At 39.8% G+C, this 5,001-nt stretch overlaps 1 pseudogene; it reads left to right on the forward strand.

Annotated features, from left to right (window-relative positions):
• The first annotated feature begins 202 nt into the window (after window positions 1-202).
• Window positions 203-2,092, forward strand: LOC147340272 (importin subunit alpha-4 pseudogene; annotated as a pseudogene).
• Window positions 2,093-5,001: the final 2,909 nt, after the last annotated feature.

The raw sequence follows: 5,001 nt of genomic DNA on the forward strand, positions 1-5,001 counted from the left end.
GCTGCAACAAAGACCTAATGCAGCTCAATAAATATTTTTAAAAAGAAGAAGAAAAAAGAAAAAGCAGCCTCTTTCAAAACAAAACAAAACCCTAAACACTTCTCTCAGTCCTTACAGATTGGTTTTGTGCTGGGGCAATCTAACACTTAGTCAGGTTTATGCTAAGCCTGTGGTGAAACTTAGTGTTATCTGAATTCTAAGTTAGGCAAAATAGAGACAAGTTGCTTGCATTAGTCCTTCAAGTAGAGCTCAGAAAACTTAGAACAGACACATATAATACTTTGCAAATAAAGTATTATCTGCTCCCTCTAACCAGAGACCAGGATCCCACAGTGGGAGCATGAGCTTTTACCACTCTAAGACTGCTACCAGTGCTTGGCAGCATAAAGTAATATGCGTTCCTCTCCCCCTTTCCCTCTCTTCCCCTCTCGCCTTCCACCTCCCCCTCCCTTACTGAGACTCACTGCCTCCACTACTGCTGTGCCACAGCTGCAGCTGGAACCAGCATACAGCCATGGCTGAGAACCCCAGCTTGGAGAACCACCTCATCAAGAGCTTTAAGAATAAGAGCCTCAATGTGGAGACAATGTGAAGATACAGAAATGAAATGACTGTTCAACTGCAAAAGAACAAAAGAGATGAACAATTACTGAAAAAAGAAATGTTCCCCAAGAAAAAATTTAGAAGATTCAGATGCTGATTCTGATTTTAAAGCACACAATATAATACTAGAAACTATAATGCAGAATGCTACAAGTGATAAATACCCAGTGGCCCAGTTGAGTGCTATACAGGCTGCAAGAAAACTTTTATCCAGTGACAGAAATCCACCAGGTGATGATCTAATAAAACCTTGGATTTTACCAATTCTAGTGAAGTGTCTAGAAAGGGATGATAATCCTTCATTACAGTTTGAAGCTGTATAAGTGTTAACTAATATAGCATCAGGAAGTTCTGCATAGACTCAAACTATCATACAGTTTAATGCTGTACCTCTTTTTCTAAGACTTCTCCTTTCAGCCACATCAGAATGTTTGTAAGCAAGCAGTATGGGCTTTGGGGAATATTGCAGGTGATGATCCTCAGAGTAGAGATTATGTCATGTTCACTGAGAGTTGTCAAAATTATTCTGTCTTTTATCAGTCCCTCCATTCTTATTGCCCTCTTTTGGAATGTCTCATGGATTATTTTCAGTCTCTGCAGAAATAAGGACTGATTCCATCACCTATGGAGACAGTCTGGAGATTTTGCCAGCATTGTGTGTCTTAATATATCATATGGACATAAACACTCTTGTGAATACTGTTTGGGTGCTGTCACATCTGATAGATGGAATTAAAGAGCAGATACAGATGGTTATTGATTCAAGGGCTGTGCCATTTCTTGTGTCCCTACTGAGCCATCAGGAAATGAAAGTTCAAACAGCAGCACTGAGAGCAGTTGGCAACACAGTGACAGGTGCCAACGAGCAGACCCAGGTTGTTCTCAACTGCAATGTCCTGTCACACTTCCCAAATTTCTTATCACATCCAAAGAAGAAGATAAATAAGGAAGCAGTGTGATTCCTTTCCAACATTACAGCAGGCAACCAGCAACAAGTTCAAGCTGTAATAGATGTTGGATTAATCCTATGATTATTTATCAGCTTGCTAAGGGGGACTTTGGAACACAAAAGGGAGCTTTGGGGGCAATTAGCAACTTAATGATAAGTGGCAAAAAATATCAAGTTGAGTACTTTGTACAGCACAATACCACCATTATCTAATTTACTTTCAGTAAAAGATTCTCAAGTTGTTCTAGTGGTTTTAGATGGTCTATAATGGCTAGTGATGAAGCAAGCATGATAGCTGAAGTAATAAAGAAAGCAGTGGTTTGGAGAAGTTTTACACCAATATGAAAATGAGGACATATATTTAGCATTGGAAATCATAGATCAGTATTTCTCTGGCAACGATATTGATGAAAATCCTAGATTCATTGTGAAGCAACACAAGGAGTTACTTACAACTTTGATCCAACAGTCAACCTTCAAACAAAAGAATTTATTTTTGAGTTCAATTGAGTGCAGCATCTTTCCCACATTCAGTATGAAGCACCACCAGATGGCTACCAAATGACAAGAACAACAACTACAAAAGGCTCCAAAATATACATGCCCCCTTGTTTTGATGCTTCTAAAGCAAGCCATGTGTCAATCACTCTGCAAATGCCACAAGTCACTATAAAGGCATATGATTGCCTAAACTGTTTTAGAATTCTCCTTTAACAACCTCAACTACCCTATTTTCCCTGTTCCCTGGTGCCACATGCTGACAAATGCAGTATCCAGTTTAGAATATTCTGAGATGGTGGCTTTGCTATTCCAGAGAATAGCAAAGAGAGATTTTAAAAAAGCCTTCCTTGGTGATCAATGCAAAGAAATAGAGGAAGAAAATACAAAGGGAAAGACTAGAGATCTCTTCAAGAAAATTAGAAATACCAAGGGAACATGTCATGTAAAAATGGGCACAATAAAGGACAGAAATGGTATGGGCCTAACAAAAGCAGAAGATATTAAGAAGAGGTGGCAAAAATACACAGAAGAATTATACAAAAAAGATATTTATGACCCAGATAACCATGATGGTATGATCACTCACCTAGAGCCAGACATCCTGGAATGCAAAGTCAAGTGGGCCTTAGGAAGCAACACTACAAACAAAGCTAGTAGAGGTGATGGAATTCCAGTTGAGCTATTTCAAATCCTGAAGGATGATGCTGTGAAAGTGCTGCACTCAATAGGACAGCAAATTTGGAAAACTCAGCAGTGGCCACAGGACTGGAAAAGGTCAGTTTTCATTCCAATCCCAAAGAAAGGCAATGTCAAAGAAGGCTCAAGCTACCACACAATTGCACTCATCTCACACACTAGTAAAGTAATGCTCAAAATTTTCCAAGCCAGGCTTCAAAAGTATATGAACCATGAACTTCCAGATGTTCAACCTGGATTTAGAAAAGGCAGAGGAACCAGAGATCAAATTGCCAACATCCATTGGAACATTGAAAAAGCGAGAGAGTTCCAGAAAAACATCTATTTCTGCTTTATTGACTATGCCAAAGACTTTGACTGTGTGGATAACAACAAACTGGAAAATTCTTCAAGAGATGGGAATACCAGACCACCTGACCTGCCTCTTGAGAAATCTGCATGCAGGTCAGGAAGCAACAGAAGTGGACATGGAACAACAGACTGGTTCCAAATCAGGAAAGGAGTACATCAAGGCTGTATATTGTCACCCTGCTTATTTAACTTATATGCAGAGTACATCATGAGAAACGCTGGGCTGTATGAAGCACAAGCTGGAATCAAGATTGCCAGGAGAAATATCAATAACCTCAGATGTGCAGATGACACCACCCTTATGGCAGAAAGTGAAGAAGAACTAAAGAGCCTCTTAATGAAAGTGAAAGATGAGAGTGGAAAAAGTTGGCTTAAGAGACACTGATGTATAGATCAGTCTTATGGACTCTGTGGGAGAGGGAGAGGGTGGGGAGATTTGGGAGAATGGCATTGAAACATGTATAATATCATGTATGAAACGAGTCACCAGTCCAGGCTGGATGCACGATACTGGATGCTTGGGGCTGGTGCACTGGGACGACCCAGAGGGAGGGTATGGGGACGGAGGAGGGAGGAGGGTTCAGGATGGGGAACACAGGTATACCTGTGGTGGATTCATTTCAATATTTGGCAAAACTAATACAATATTGTAAAGTTTAAAAATAAAATAAAATTAAAAAAAAAAACATTCAGAAAACTAAAATCATGGCATCTGATCCCATCACTTCATGGCAAATAGAAGGGGAAACAATGGAAACAGTGACAGACTTTATTTTTGGGGGCTCCAAAATCACTGAAGATGGTGACTGCAGCTATGAAATTAAAAGATGCTTGTGCCTTGGAAGAAAAGTTATGACCAACCTTTATGTCATATTTGAAAGCAGAGACATTACTTTGCCAACAAAGTTTCATATAGTCAAAGCTTTGGTTTTTCCGGTAGTCATGTATGGATGTGAGAGTTGGATTATAAAGAAAGCTAAGCACTAAAGAATTGGTGCTTTTGAACTGTGGTGTTGGAGAAGACTCTTGGGAGTCCCTTGGACTGCAAGGAGATCCAACCTGTCCATCCTAAAGGTAATCAGTCCTGAATGTTCATTGTAAGGCCTGATGCTGAAGCTGAAACTCCAATACTTTGGCCACCTGATGCAAAGAACTGACTTATTTGAAAAGGCCCTGATGTTGGGAATGATTGAAGGTGGGAGGAGAAGGGGATGACAGAGGATGAGATGGTTGGATAGCATCACTGACTCCATGGACATGAGCTTGAGTAAGCTCCGGAATTTGGTGAGGTACAGGGAAGCCTGGTGTGCTGCAGTCCACAGTTGCTGCAGTCCAAAGAGTTTGACACGACTGAGTGACTGAATTGAACTGAAGTGAGGTGGTGGCATGTCAGCTGCCCACTTGGTATTCCTTTGGGAAATTGTGTGCTGTGGATCAAGACGCTTATGTATGACACATAACACACGTTGGGAGAATTTAAAGAGGTGCAGTCTGATCTGAAGCCCATCATTGTCCTCTATAAACATATTTTCATACTCTTTTAAGTGGAACAATGGATTTTAAAGTACAAATCAAATGATTTTCATTGGTGGAACTGACACAAAAAAAAGTAACTTAAAACAAAAAACACTTGTTTATTGATTAAACTGATAAGTTTAAGAAGCCCTACTTCATCTACCAGTAATTGATGCTTTTATTATCTGCCTCACAAGCTAGGGTTCAAGGAATAACTTTAGCTATGCATGGTAATGTTTTTGCTGTTATACCTAATTTTTGGGAACAGTAAGCCCTATTTTACCATTCACTTCACCCTGTGTGTTCTTACTGTTTTGAAGTAATCAAATGTTGTGCATGGTATTTTACTTAAGCTGCAACCTGTTACAGACTTGAATTTCTGTTTA

The sequence above is a fragment of the Bos grunniens genome, chromosome X, assembly GCF_055505025.1.
Source record: "Bos grunniens cultivar Pamir isolate PY7600 chromosome X, Bosgru_T2T1.0, whole genome shotgun sequence".
In the NCBI taxonomy this organism is placed as follows: Eukaryota; Metazoa; Chordata; class Mammalia; order Artiodactyla; family Bovidae; genus Bos; species Bos grunniens.